Genomic DNA, 9904 nt, shown 5'->3' with positions numbered 1-9904 from the left:
AAAAGTCATGAAAGCAGAAATGCAATCGCCTGCGGCCACACCACCTTGAATAAGCCTGATCTCGTCTGATCTCAGAAGCTAAGCAATGTTGGGCTTGGTTAGTACTTGGATGGGAGACCACCTGGGAATATCAAGTGCTGCAGGCATTACATTTTACAATTGAAATGTGTGGAGGACAAAAGGAAATTTTGGCGGAATCACCCCCAGCTCACTAAACATAAAAGTCATGAAAGCAGAAATGCAATCGCCTGCGGCCACACCACCTTGAATAAGCCTGATCTCGTCTGATCTCAGAAGCTAAGCAATGTTGGGCTTGGTTAGTACTTGGATGGGAGACCACCTGGGAATATCAAGTGCTGCAGGCATTACATTTTTGTAATTACATTTTACAATTGAAATGTGTGGAGGACAAAAGGAAATTTTGGAGGAATCACCCCCAGCTCACTAAACATAAAAGTCATGAAAGCAGAAATGCAATCGCCTGCGGCCACACCACCTTGAATAAGCCTGATCTCGTCTGATCTCAGAAGCTAAGCAATGTTGGGCTTGGTTAGTACTTGGATGGGAGACCACCTGGGAATATCAAGTGCTGCAGGCATTACATTTTACAATTGAAATGTGTGGAGGACAAAAGGAAATTTTGGAGGAATCACCCCCAGCTCACTAAACATAAAAGTCATGAAAGCAGAACAGCAATCGCCTGCGGCCACACCACCTTGAATAAGCCTGATCTCGTCTGATCTCAGAAGCTAAGCAATGTTGGGCTTGGTTAGTACTTGGATGGGAGACCAACTGGGAATATCAAGTGCTGCAGGCATTACATTTTACAATTGAAATGTGTGGAGGACAAAAGGAAATTTTGGAGGAATCACCCCCAGCTCACTAAACATAAAAGTCATGAAAGCAGAAATGCAATCGCCTGCGGCCACACCACCTTGAATAAGCCTGATCTCGTCTGATCTCAGAAGCTAAGCAATGTTGGGCTTGGTTAGTACTTGGATGGGAGACCACCTGGGAATATCAAGTTCTGCAGGCATTACATTTTACAATTGAAATGTGTGGAGGACAAAAGGAAATTTTGGAGGAATCACCCCCAGCTCACTAAACATAAAAGTCATGAAAGCAGAAATGCAATCGCCTGCGGCCACACCACCTTGAATAAGCCTGATCTCGTCTGATCTCAGAAGCTAAGCAATGTTGGGCTTGGTTAGTACTTGGATGGGAGACCACCTGGGAATATCAAGTGCTGCAGGCATTACATTTTACAATTGAAATGTGTGGAGGACAAAAGGAAATTTTGGAGGAATCACCCCCAGCTCACTAAACATAAAAGTCATGAAAGCAGCAATGCAATCGCCTGCGGCCACACCACCTTGAATAAGCCTGATCTCGTCTGATCTCAGAAGCTAAGCAATGTTGGGCTTGGTTAGTACTTGGATGGGAGACCACCTGGGAATATCAAGTGCTGCAGGCATTACATTTTACAATTGAAATGTGTGGAGGACAAAAGGAAATTTTGGAGGAATCACCCCCAGCTCACTAAACATAAAAGTCATGAAAGCAGAAATGCAATCGCCTGCGGCCACACCACCTTGAATAAGCCTGACCTCGTCTGATCTCAGAAGCTAAGCAATGTTGGGCTTGGTTAGTACTTGGATGGGAGACCACCTGGGAATATCAACTGCTGCAGGCATTACATTTTTGTAATTACATTTTACAATTGAAATGTGTGGAGGACAAAAGGAAATTTTGGAGGAATCACCCCCAGCTCACTAAACATAAAAGTCATGAAAGCAGAAATGCAATCGCCTGCGGCCACACCACCTTGAATAAGCCTGATCTCGTCTGATCTCAGAAGCTAAGCAATGTTGGGCTTGGTTAGTACTTGGATGGGAGACCACCTGGGAATATCAAGTGCTGCAGGCATTACATTTTACAATTGAAATGTGTGGAGGACAAAAGGAAATTTTGGAGGAATCACCCCCAGCTCACTAAACATAAAAGTCATGAAAGCAGAACAGCAATCGCCTGCGGCCACCCCACCTTGAATAAGCCTGATCTCGTCTGATCTCAGAAGCTAAGCAATGTTGGGCTTGGTTAGTACTTGGATGGGAGACCACCTGGGAATATCAAGTGCTGCAGGCATTACATTTTACAATTGAAATGTGTGGAGGACAAAAGGAAATTTTGGCGGAATCACCCCCAGCTCACTAAACATAAAAGTCATGAAAGCAGAAATGCAATCGCCTGCGGCCACACCACCTTGAATAAGCCTGATCTCGTCTGATCTCAGAAGCTAAGCAATGTTGGGCTTGGTTAGTACTTGGATGGGAGACCACCTGGGAATATCAAGTGCTGCAGGCATTACATTTTACAATTGAAATGTGTGGAGGACAAAAGGAAATTTTGGAGGAATCACCCCCAGCTCACTAAACATAAAAGTCATGAAAGCAGAAATGCAATCGCCTGCGGCCACACCACCTTGAATAAGACCACCTGGGAATATCAAGTGCTGCAGGCATTACATTTTTGTAATTACATTTTACAATTGAAATGTGTGGAGGACAAAAGGAAATTTTGGAGGAATCACCCCCAGCTCACTAAACATAAAAGTCATGAAAGCAGAAATGCAATCGCCTGCGGCCACACCACCTTGAATAAGCCTGATCTCGTCTGATCTCAGAAGCTAAGCAATGTTGGGCTTGGTTAGTACGTGGATGGGAGACCACCTGGGAATATCAAGTGCTGCAGGCATTACATTTTACAATTGAAATGTGTGGAGGACAAAAGGAAATTTTGGAGGAATCACCCCCAGCTCACTAAACATAAAAGTCATGAAAGCAGAAATGCAATCGCCTGCGGCCACACCACCTTGAATAAGCCTGATCTCGTCTGATCTCAGAAGCTAAGCAATGTTGGGCTTGGTTAGTACTTGGATGGGAGACCACCTGGGAATATCAAGTGCTGCAGGCATTACATTTTTGTTATTACATTTTACAATTGAAATGTGTGGAGGACAAAAGGAAATTTTGGAGGAATCACCCCCAGCTCACTAAACATAAAAGTCATGAAAGCAGAAATCAATAGCCTGCTGCCACACCAGCTTGAATAAGCCTGATCTCGTCTGATCTCAGAAGCTAAGCAATGTTGGGCTTGGTTAGTACTTGGATGGGAGACCACCTGGGAATATCAAGTGCTGCAGGCATTACATTTTTGTAATTACATTTTACAATTGAAATGTGTGGAGGACAAAAGGAAATTTTGGAGGAATCACCCCCAGCTCACTAAACATAAAAGTCATGAAAGCAGAAATGCAATCGCCTGCGGCCACACCACCTTGAATAAGCCTGATCTCGTCTGATCTCAGAAGCTAAGCAATGTTGGGCTTGGTTAGTACGTGGATGGGAGACCACCTGGGAATATCAAGTGCTGCAGGCATTACATTTTACAATTGAAATGTGTGGAGGACAAAAGGAAATTTTGGAGGAATCACCCCCAGCTCACTAAACATAAAAGTCATGAAAGCAGAAATGCAATCGCCTGCGGCCACACCACCTTGAATAAGCCTGATCTCGTCTGATCTCAGAAGCTAAGCAATGTTGGGCTTGGTTAGTACTTGGATGGGAGACCACCTGGGAATATCAAGTGCTGCAGGCATTACATTTTTGTAATTACATTTTACAATTGAAATGTGTGGAGGACAAAAGGAAATTTTGGAGGAATCACCCCCAGCTCACTAAACATAAAAGTCATGAAAGCAGAAATGCAATCGCCTGCGGCCACACCACCTTGAATAAGCCTGATCTCGTCTGATCTCAGAAGCTAAGCAATGTTGGGCTTGGTTAGTACGTGGATGGGAGACCACCTGGGAATATCAAGTGCTGCAGGCATTACATTTCACAATTGAAATGTGTGGAGGACAAAAGGAAATTTTGGAGGAATCACCCCCAGCTCACTAAACATAAAAGTCATGAAAGCAGAAATGCAATCGCCTGCGGCCACACCACCTTGAATAAGTCTGATCTCAGAAGCTAAGCAATGTTGGGCTTGGTTAGTACTTGGATGGGAGACCACCTGGGAATATCAAGTGCTGCAGGCATTACATTTTACAATTGAAATGTGTGGAGGACAAAAGGAAATTTTGGAGGAATCACCCCCAGCTCACTAAACATAAAAGTCATGAAAGCAGAAATGCAATCGCCTGCGGCCACACCACCTTGAATAAGCCTGATCTCGTCTGATCTCAGAAGCTAAGCAATGTTGGGCTTGGTTAGTACTTGGATGGGAGACCACCTGGGAATATCAAGTGCTGCAGGCATTACATTTTTGTAATTACATTTTACAATTGAAATGTGTGGAGGACAAAAGGAAATTTTGGAGGAATCACCCCCAGCTCACTAAACATAAAAGTCATGAAAGCAGAAAAGCAATCGCCTGCGGCCACACCACCTTGAATAAGCCTGATCTCGTCTGATCTCAGAAGCTAAGCAATGTTGGGCTTGGTTAGTACTTGGATGGGAGACCACCTGGGAATATCAAGTGCTGCAGGCATTACATTTTTGTAATTACATTTTACAATTGAAATGTGTGGAGGACAAAAGGAAATTTTGGAGGAATCACCCCCAGCTCACTAAACATAAAAGTCATGAAAGCAGAAATGCAATCGCCTGCGGCCACACCACCTTGAATAACCCTGATCTCGTCTGATCTCAGAAGCTAAGCAATGTTGGGCTTGGTTAGTACTTGGATGGGAGACCACCTGGGAATATCAAGTGCTGCAGGCATTACATTTTACAATTGAAATGTGTGGAGGACAAAAGGAAATTTTGGAGGAATCACCCCCAGCTCACTAAACATAAAAGTCATGAAAGCAGAAATGCAATCGCCTGCGGCCACACCACCTTGAATAAGCCTGATCTCGTCTGATCTCAGAAGCTAAGCAATGTTGGGCTTGGTTAGTACTTGGATGGGAGACCACCTGGGAATATCAAGTGCTGCAGGCATTACATTTTTGTAATTACATTTTACAATTGAAATGTGTGGAGGACAAAAGGAAATTTTGGAGGAATCACCCCCAGCTCACTAAACATAAAAGTCATGAAAGCAGAAATGCAATCGCCTGCGGCCACACCACCTTGAATAAGCCTGATCTCGTCTGATCTCAGAAGCTAAGCAATGTTGGGCTTGGTTAGTACTTGGATGGGAGACCACCTGGGAATATCAAGTGCTGCAGGCATTACATTTTTGTAATTACATTTTACAATTGAAATGTGTGGAGGACAAAAGGAAATTTTGGAGGAATCACCCCCAGCTCACTAAACATAAAAGTCATGAAAGCAGAAATGCAATCGCCTGTGGCCACACCACCTTGAATGAGCCTGATCTCGTCTGATCTCAGAAGCTAAGCAATGTTGGGCTTGGTTAGTACTTGGATGGGAGACCACCTGGGAATATCAAGTGCTGCAGGCATTACATTTTTGTAATTACATTTTACAATTGAAATGTGTGGAGGACAAAAGGAAATTTTGGAGGAATCACCCCCAGCTCACTAAACATAAAAGTCATGAAAGCAGAAATGCAATCGCCTGCGGCCACACCACCTTGAATAAGCCTGATCTCGTCTGATCTCAGAAGCTAAGCAACGTTGGGTTTGGTTAGTACTTGGATGGGAGACCACCTGGGAATATCAAGTGCTGCAGGCATTACATTTTACAATTGAAATGTGTGGAGGACAAAAGGAAATTTTGGAGGAATCACCCCCAGCTCACTAAACATAAAAGTCATGAAAGCAGAAATGCAATCGCCTGCGGCCACACCACCTTGAATAAGCCTGATCTCGTCTGATCTCAGAAGCTAAGCAATGTTGGGCTTGGTTAGTACTTGGATGGGAGACCACCTGGGAATATCAAGTGCTGCAGGCATTACATTTTACAATTGAAATGTGTGGAGGACAAAAGGAAATTTTGGAGGAATCACCCCCAGCTCACTAAACATAAAAGTCATGAAAGCAGAAATGCAATCGCCTGCGGCCACACCACCTTGAATAAGCCTGATCTCGTCTGATCTCAGAAGCTAAGCAATGTTGGGCTTGGTTAGTACTTGGATGGGAGACCACCTGGGAATATCAAGTGCTGCAGGCATTACATTTTACAATTGAAATGTGTGGAGGACAAAAGGAAATTTTGGAGGAATCACCCCCAGCTCACTAAACATAAAAGTCATGAAAGCAGAAATGCAATCGCCTGCGGCCACACCACCTTGAATAAGCCTGATCTCGTCTGATCTCAGAAGCTAAGCAATGTTGGGCTTGGTTAGTACTTGGATGGGAGACTACCTGGGAATATCAAGTGCTGCAGGCATTACATTTTACAATTGAAATGTGTGGAGGACAAAAGGAAATTTTGGAGGAATCACCCCCAGCTCACTAAACATAAAAGTCATGAAAGCAGAAATGCAATCGCCTGCGGCCACACCACCTTGAATAAGCCTGATCTCGTCTGATCTCAGAAGCTAAGCAATGTTGGGCTTGGTTAGTACTTGGATGGGAGACCACCTGGGAATATCAAGTGCTGCAGGCATTACATTTTACAATTGAAATGTGTGGAGGACAAAAGGAAATTTTGGAGGAATCACCCCCAGCTCACTAAACATAAAAGTCATGAAAGCAGAAATGCAATCGCCTGCGGCCACACCACCTTGAATAAGCCTGATCTCGTCTGATCTCAGAAACTAAGCAATGTTGGGCTTGGTTAGTACTTGGATGGGAGACCCCCTGGGAATATCAAGTGCTGCAGGCATTACATTTTACAATTGAAATGTGTGGAGGACAAAAGGAAATTTTGGAGGAATCACCCCCAGCTCACTAAACATAAAAGTCATGAAAGCAGAAATGCAATCGCCTGCGGCCACACCACCTTGAATAAGCCTGATCTCGTCTGATCTCAGAAGCTAAGCAATGTTGGGCTTGGTTAGTACTTGGATGGGAGACCACCATGGAATATCAAGTGCTGCAGGCATTACATTTTACAATTGAAATGTGTGGAGGACAAAAGGAAATTTTGGAGGAATCACCCCCAGCTCACTAAACATAAAAGTCATGAAAGCAGAAATGCAATCGCCTGCGGCCGCACCACCTTGAATAAGCCTGATCTCGTCTGATCTCAGAAACTAAGCAATGTTGGGCTTGGTTAGTACTTGGATGGGAGACCACCTGGGAATATCAAGTGCTGCAGGCATTACATTTTACAATTGAAATGTGTGGAGGACAAAAGGAAATTTTGGAGGAATCACCCCCAGCTCACTAAACATAAAAGTCATGAAAGCAGAAATGCAATCGCCTGCGGCCACACCACCTTGAATAAACCTGATCTCGTCTGATCTCAGAAGCTAAGCAATGTTGGGCTTGGTTAGTACTTGGATGGGAGACCACCTGGGAATATCAAGTGCTGCAGGCATTACATTTTACAATTGAAATGTGTGGAGGACAAAAGGAAATTTTGGAGGAATCACCCCCAGCTCACTAAACATAAAAGTCATGAAAGCAGAAATGCAATCGCCTGCGGCCACACCACCTTGAATAAGCCTGATCTCGTCTGAGCTCAGAAGCTAAGCAATGTTGGGCTTGGTTAGTACTTGGATGGGAGACCACCTGGGAATATCAAGTGCTGCAGGCATTACATTTTACAATTGAAATGTGTGGAGGACAAAAGGAAATTTTGGAGGAATCACCACCAGCTCACTAAACATAAAAGTCATGAAAGCAGAAATGCAATCGCCTGCGGCCACACCACCTCGAATAAGCCTGATCTCGTCTGATCTCAGAAGCTAAGCAATGTTGGGCTTGGTTAGTACTTGGATGGGAGACCACCTGGGAATATCAAGTGCTGCAGGCATTACATTTTACAATTGAAATGTGTGGAGGACAAAAGGAAATTTTGGAGGAATCACCCCCAGCTCACTAAACATAAAAGTCATGAAAGCAGAAATGCAATCGCCTGCGGCCACACCACCTTGAATAAGCCTGATCTCGTCTGATCTCAGAAGCTAAGCAATGTTGGGCTTGGTTAGTACTTGGATGGGAGACCACCTGGGAATATCAAGTGCTGCAGGCATTACATTTTACAATTGAAATGTGTGGAGGACAAAAGGAAATTTTGGAGGAATCACCCCCAGCTCACTAAACATAAAAGTCATGAAAGCAGAAATGCAATCGCCTGCGGCCACACCACCTTGAATAAGCCTGATCTCGTCTGATCTCAGAAGCTAAGCAATGTTGTGCTTGGTTAGTACTTGGATGGGAGACCACCTGGGAATATCAAGTGCTGCAGGCATTACATTTTACAATTGAAATGTGTGGAGGACAAAAGGAAATTTTAAAGGAATCACCCCCAGCTCACTAAACATAAAAGTCATGAAAGCAGAAATGCAATCGCCTGCGGCCACGCCACCTTGAATAAGCCTGATCTCGTCTGATCTCAGAAGCTAAGCAATGTTGGGCTTGGTTAGTACTTGGATGGGAGACCACCTGGGAATATCAAGTGCTGCAGGCATTACATTTTACAATTTAAATGTGTGGAGGACAAAAGGAAATTTTGTAGGAATCACCCCCAGCTCACTAAACATAAAAGTCATGAAAGCAGAAATGCAATCGCCTGCGGCCACACCACCTTGAATAAGCCTGATCTCGTCTGATCTCAGAAGCTAAGCAATGTTGGGCTTGGTTAGTACTTGGATGGGAGACCTCCTGGGAATATCAAGTGCTGCAGGCATTACATTTTTGTAATTACATTTTACAATTGAAATGTGTGGAGGACAAAAGGAAATTTGGGAGGAATCACCCCCAGCTCACTAAACATAAAAGTCATGAAAGCAGAAATGCAATCGCCTGCGGCCACACCACCTTGAATAAGCCTGATCTCGTCTGATCTCAGAAGCTAAGCAATGTTGGGCTTGGTTAGTACTTGGATGGGAGACCACCTGGGAATATCAAGTGCTGCAGGCATTACATTTTTGTAATTACATTTTACAATTGAAATGTGTGGAGGACAAAAGGAAATTTTGGAGGAATCACCCCCAGCTCACTAAACATAAAAGTCATGAAAGCAGAAATGCAATCGCCTGCGGCCACACCACCTTGAATAAGCCTGATCTCGTCTGATCTCAGAAGCTAAGCAATGTTGGGCTTGGTTAGTACTTGGATGGGAGACCACCTGGGAATATCAAGTGCTGCAGGCATTACATTTTACAATTGAAATGTGTGGAGGACAAAAGGAAATTTTGGAGGAATCACCCCCAGCTCACTAAACATAAAAGTCATGAAAGCAGAAATGCAATCGCCTGCGGCCACACCACCTTGAATAAGCCTGATCTCGTCTGATCTCAGAAGCTAAGCAATGTTGGGCTTGGTTAGTACTTGGATGGGAGACCACCTGGGAATATCAAGTGCTGCAGGCATTACATTTTACAATTGAAATGTGTGGAGGACAAAAGGAAATTTTGGAGGAATCACCCCCAGCTCACTAAACATAAAAGTCATGAAAGCAGAAATGCAATCGCCTGCGGCCACACCACCTTGTATAAGCCTGATCTCGTCTGATCTCAGAAGCTAAGCAATGTTGGGCTTGGTTAGTACTTGGATGGGAGACCACCTGGGAATATCAAGTGCTGCAGGCATTACATTTTACAATTGAAATGTGTGGAGGACAAAAGGAAATTTTGGAGGAATCACCCCCAGCTCACTAAACATAAAAGTCATGAAAGCAGAAATGCAATCGCCTGCGGCCACACCACCTTGAATAAGCCTGATCTCGTCTGATCTCAGAAGCTAAGCAATGTTGGGCTTGGTTAGTACTTGGATGGGAGACCACCTGGGAATATCAAGTGCTGCAGGCATTACATTTTTGTA

The 9904-nt window shown here is 44.2% G+C and overlaps 41 non-coding genes and 3 pseudogenes across 41 annotated transcripts; all 44 read left to right on the top strand.

Moving 5' to 3' along the window:
• Positions 1 to 27: 27 nt before the first annotated feature.
• Positions 28 to 146, top strand: LOC131717883 (5S ribosomal RNA). The gene has a single exon (XR_009316776.1). It is a non-coding gene; the product is annotated as a 5S ribosomal RNA (ribosomal RNA).
• A 100-nt stretch (positions 147 to 246) lies between these two features.
• On the top strand, positions 247 to 365 carry LOC131717882 (5S ribosomal RNA). Its single transcript, XR_009316775.1, has one exon. It is a non-coding gene; the product is annotated as a 5S ribosomal RNA (ribosomal RNA).
• A 114-nt stretch (positions 366 to 479) lies between these two features.
• LOC131717881 (5S ribosomal RNA) lies at positions 480 to 598 on the top strand. The gene has a single exon (XR_009316774.1). It is a non-coding gene; the product is annotated as a 5S ribosomal RNA (ribosomal RNA).
• Positions 599 to 698: 100 nt separating this feature from the next.
• Positions 699 to 817, top strand: LOC131710596 (5S ribosomal RNA). Its single transcript, XR_009312478.1, has one exon. It is a non-coding gene; the product is annotated as a 5S ribosomal RNA (ribosomal RNA).
• Positions 818 to 917: 100 nt separating this feature from the next.
• On the top strand, positions 918 to 1036 carry LOC131712219 (5S ribosomal RNA). Its single transcript, XR_009314112.1, has one exon. It is a non-coding gene; the product is annotated as a 5S ribosomal RNA (ribosomal RNA).
• A 100-nt stretch (positions 1037 to 1136) lies between these two features.
• Positions 1137 to 1255, top strand: LOC131717880 (5S ribosomal RNA). Its single transcript, XR_009316773.1, has one exon. It is a non-coding gene; the product is annotated as a 5S ribosomal RNA (ribosomal RNA).
• Positions 1256 to 1355: 100 nt separating this feature from the next.
• On the top strand, positions 1356 to 1474 carry LOC131717878 (5S ribosomal RNA). The gene has a single exon (XR_009316771.1). It is a non-coding gene; the product is annotated as a 5S ribosomal RNA (ribosomal RNA).
• Positions 1475 to 1574: 100 nt separating this feature from the next.
• On the top strand, positions 1575 to 1693 carry LOC131713902 (5S ribosomal RNA; annotated as a pseudogene).
• A 114-nt stretch (positions 1694 to 1807) lies between these two features.
• LOC131717877 (5S ribosomal RNA) lies at positions 1808 to 1926 on the top strand. The gene has a single exon (XR_009316770.1). It is a non-coding gene; the product is annotated as a 5S ribosomal RNA (ribosomal RNA).
• A 100-nt stretch (positions 1927 to 2026) lies between these two features.
• LOC131711197 (5S ribosomal RNA) lies at positions 2027 to 2145 on the top strand. The gene has a single exon (XR_009313080.1). It is a non-coding gene; the product is annotated as a 5S ribosomal RNA (ribosomal RNA).
• A 100-nt stretch (positions 2146 to 2245) lies between these two features.
• On the top strand, positions 2246 to 2364 carry LOC131717876 (5S ribosomal RNA). Its single transcript, XR_009316769.1, has one exon. It is a non-coding gene; the product is annotated as a 5S ribosomal RNA (ribosomal RNA).
• Positions 2365 to 2635: 271 nt separating this feature from the next.
• Positions 2636 to 2754, top strand: LOC131711649 (5S ribosomal RNA). Its single transcript, XR_009313535.1, has one exon. It is a non-coding gene; the product is annotated as a 5S ribosomal RNA (ribosomal RNA).
• A 100-nt stretch (positions 2755 to 2854) lies between these two features.
• LOC131717875 (5S ribosomal RNA) lies at positions 2855 to 2973 on the top strand. Its single transcript, XR_009316768.1, has one exon. It is a non-coding gene; the product is annotated as a 5S ribosomal RNA (ribosomal RNA).
• A 113-nt stretch (positions 2974 to 3086) lies between these two features.
• LOC131713486 (5S ribosomal RNA) lies at positions 3087 to 3205 on the top strand (annotated as a pseudogene).
• A 114-nt stretch (positions 3206 to 3319) lies between these two features.
• On the top strand, positions 3320 to 3438 carry LOC131711648 (5S ribosomal RNA). The gene has a single exon (XR_009313534.1). It is a non-coding gene; the product is annotated as a 5S ribosomal RNA (ribosomal RNA).
• Positions 3439 to 3538: 100 nt separating this feature from the next.
• On the top strand, positions 3539 to 3657 carry LOC131717874 (5S ribosomal RNA). Its single transcript, XR_009316767.1, has one exon. It is a non-coding gene; the product is annotated as a 5S ribosomal RNA (ribosomal RNA).
• A 114-nt stretch (positions 3658 to 3771) lies between these two features.
• On the top strand, positions 3772 to 3890 carry LOC131711646 (5S ribosomal RNA). The gene has a single exon (XR_009313532.1). It is a non-coding gene; the product is annotated as a 5S ribosomal RNA (ribosomal RNA).
• Positions 3891 to 3990: 100 nt separating this feature from the next.
• Positions 3991 to 4099, top strand: LOC131715777 (5S ribosomal RNA; annotated as a pseudogene).
• Positions 4100 to 4199: 100 nt separating this feature from the next.
• LOC131717873 (5S ribosomal RNA) lies at positions 4200 to 4318 on the top strand. Its single transcript, XR_009316766.1, has one exon. It is a non-coding gene; the product is annotated as a 5S ribosomal RNA (ribosomal RNA).
• A 114-nt stretch (positions 4319 to 4432) lies between these two features.
• On the top strand, positions 4433 to 4551 carry LOC131717872 (5S ribosomal RNA). Its single transcript, XR_009316765.1, has one exon. It is a non-coding gene; the product is annotated as a 5S ribosomal RNA (ribosomal RNA).
• Positions 4552 to 4665: 114 nt separating this feature from the next.
• Positions 4666 to 4784, top strand: LOC131709936 (5S ribosomal RNA). The gene has a single exon (XR_009311800.1). It is a non-coding gene; the product is annotated as a 5S ribosomal RNA (ribosomal RNA).
• A 100-nt stretch (positions 4785 to 4884) lies between these two features.
• Positions 4885 to 5003, top strand: LOC131717871 (5S ribosomal RNA). The gene has a single exon (XR_009316764.1). It is a non-coding gene; the product is annotated as a 5S ribosomal RNA (ribosomal RNA).
• Positions 5004 to 5117: 114 nt separating this feature from the next.
• On the top strand, positions 5118 to 5236 carry LOC131717870 (5S ribosomal RNA). Its single transcript, XR_009316763.1, has one exon. It is a non-coding gene; the product is annotated as a 5S ribosomal RNA (ribosomal RNA).
• A 114-nt stretch (positions 5237 to 5350) lies between these two features.
• Positions 5351 to 5469, top strand: LOC131720826 (5S ribosomal RNA). Its single transcript, XR_009319723.1, has one exon. It is a non-coding gene; the product is annotated as a 5S ribosomal RNA (ribosomal RNA).
• Positions 5470 to 5583: 114 nt separating this feature from the next.
• On the top strand, positions 5584 to 5702 carry LOC131711422 (5S ribosomal RNA). The gene has a single exon (XR_009313305.1). It is a non-coding gene; the product is annotated as a 5S ribosomal RNA (ribosomal RNA).
• A 100-nt stretch (positions 5703 to 5802) lies between these two features.
• Positions 5803 to 5921, top strand: LOC131717869 (5S ribosomal RNA). The gene has a single exon (XR_009316762.1). It is a non-coding gene; the product is annotated as a 5S ribosomal RNA (ribosomal RNA).
• Positions 5922 to 6021: 100 nt separating this feature from the next.
• On the top strand, positions 6022 to 6140 carry LOC131717867 (5S ribosomal RNA). The gene has a single exon (XR_009316760.1). It is a non-coding gene; the product is annotated as a 5S ribosomal RNA (ribosomal RNA).
• A 100-nt stretch (positions 6141 to 6240) lies between these two features.
• On the top strand, positions 6241 to 6359 carry LOC131711075 (5S ribosomal RNA). Its single transcript, XR_009312957.1, has one exon. It is a non-coding gene; the product is annotated as a 5S ribosomal RNA (ribosomal RNA).
• Positions 6360 to 6459: 100 nt separating this feature from the next.
• On the top strand, positions 6460 to 6578 carry LOC131717866 (5S ribosomal RNA). Its single transcript, XR_009316759.1, has one exon. It is a non-coding gene; the product is annotated as a 5S ribosomal RNA (ribosomal RNA).
• A 100-nt stretch (positions 6579 to 6678) lies between these two features.
• LOC131709942 (5S ribosomal RNA) lies at positions 6679 to 6797 on the top strand. The gene has a single exon (XR_009311806.1). It is a non-coding gene; the product is annotated as a 5S ribosomal RNA (ribosomal RNA).
• Positions 6798 to 6897: 100 nt separating this feature from the next.
• On the top strand, positions 6898 to 7016 carry LOC131712468 (5S ribosomal RNA). The gene has a single exon (XR_009314359.1). It is a non-coding gene; the product is annotated as a 5S ribosomal RNA (ribosomal RNA).
• Positions 7017 to 7116: 100 nt separating this feature from the next.
• LOC131711678 (5S ribosomal RNA) lies at positions 7117 to 7235 on the top strand. Its single transcript, XR_009313566.1, has one exon. It is a non-coding gene; the product is annotated as a 5S ribosomal RNA (ribosomal RNA).
• Positions 7236 to 7335: 100 nt separating this feature from the next.
• On the top strand, positions 7336 to 7454 carry LOC131712399 (5S ribosomal RNA). The gene has a single exon (XR_009314292.1). It is a non-coding gene; the product is annotated as a 5S ribosomal RNA (ribosomal RNA).
• A 100-nt stretch (positions 7455 to 7554) lies between these two features.
• On the top strand, positions 7555 to 7673 carry LOC131710245 (5S ribosomal RNA). The gene has a single exon (XR_009312116.1). It is a non-coding gene; the product is annotated as a 5S ribosomal RNA (ribosomal RNA).
• A 100-nt stretch (positions 7674 to 7773) lies between these two features.
• On the top strand, positions 7774 to 7892 carry LOC131711186 (5S ribosomal RNA). Its single transcript, XR_009313069.1, has one exon. It is a non-coding gene; the product is annotated as a 5S ribosomal RNA (ribosomal RNA).
• A 100-nt stretch (positions 7893 to 7992) lies between these two features.
• Positions 7993 to 8111, top strand: LOC131717865 (5S ribosomal RNA). Its single transcript, XR_009316758.1, has one exon. It is a non-coding gene; the product is annotated as a 5S ribosomal RNA (ribosomal RNA).
• A 100-nt stretch (positions 8112 to 8211) lies between these two features.
• LOC131712636 (5S ribosomal RNA) lies at positions 8212 to 8330 on the top strand. Its single transcript, XR_009314527.1, has one exon. It is a non-coding gene; the product is annotated as a 5S ribosomal RNA (ribosomal RNA).
• Positions 8331 to 8430: 100 nt separating this feature from the next.
• Positions 8431 to 8549, top strand: LOC131710613 (5S ribosomal RNA). The gene has a single exon (XR_009312496.1). It is a non-coding gene; the product is annotated as a 5S ribosomal RNA (ribosomal RNA).
• A 100-nt stretch (positions 8550 to 8649) lies between these two features.
• LOC131718871 (5S ribosomal RNA) lies at positions 8650 to 8768 on the top strand. Its single transcript, XR_009317767.1, has one exon. It is a non-coding gene; the product is annotated as a 5S ribosomal RNA (ribosomal RNA).
• Positions 8769 to 8882: 114 nt separating this feature from the next.
• LOC131717864 (5S ribosomal RNA) lies at positions 8883 to 9001 on the top strand. The gene has a single exon (XR_009316757.1). It is a non-coding gene; the product is annotated as a 5S ribosomal RNA (ribosomal RNA).
• Positions 9002 to 9115: 114 nt separating this feature from the next.
• Positions 9116 to 9234, top strand: LOC131717863 (5S ribosomal RNA). Its single transcript, XR_009316756.1, has one exon. It is a non-coding gene; the product is annotated as a 5S ribosomal RNA (ribosomal RNA).
• Positions 9235 to 9334: 100 nt separating this feature from the next.
• Positions 9335 to 9453, top strand: LOC131717862 (5S ribosomal RNA). Its single transcript, XR_009316755.1, has one exon. It is a non-coding gene; the product is annotated as a 5S ribosomal RNA (ribosomal RNA).
• A 100-nt stretch (positions 9454 to 9553) lies between these two features.
• LOC131709852 (5S ribosomal RNA) lies at positions 9554 to 9672 on the top strand. Its single transcript, XR_009311716.1, has one exon. It is a non-coding gene; the product is annotated as a 5S ribosomal RNA (ribosomal RNA).
• A 100-nt stretch (positions 9673 to 9772) lies between these two features.
• Positions 9773 to 9891, top strand: LOC131717861 (5S ribosomal RNA). Its single transcript, XR_009316754.1, has one exon. It is a non-coding gene; the product is annotated as a 5S ribosomal RNA (ribosomal RNA).
• The last annotated feature ends 13 nt before the right edge of the window (positions 9892 to 9904 follow it).

Source organism: Acipenser ruthenus, chromosome 44 (assembly GCF_902713425.1).
Source record: "Acipenser ruthenus chromosome 44, fAciRut3.2 maternal haplotype, whole genome shotgun sequence".
In the NCBI taxonomy this organism is placed as follows: Eukaryota; Metazoa; Chordata; class Actinopteri; order Acipenseriformes; family Acipenseridae; genus Acipenser; species Acipenser ruthenus.
Note: the sequence above shows the minus strand (reverse complement) of the source record. Positions and strands in the feature narration are given on the sequence as shown.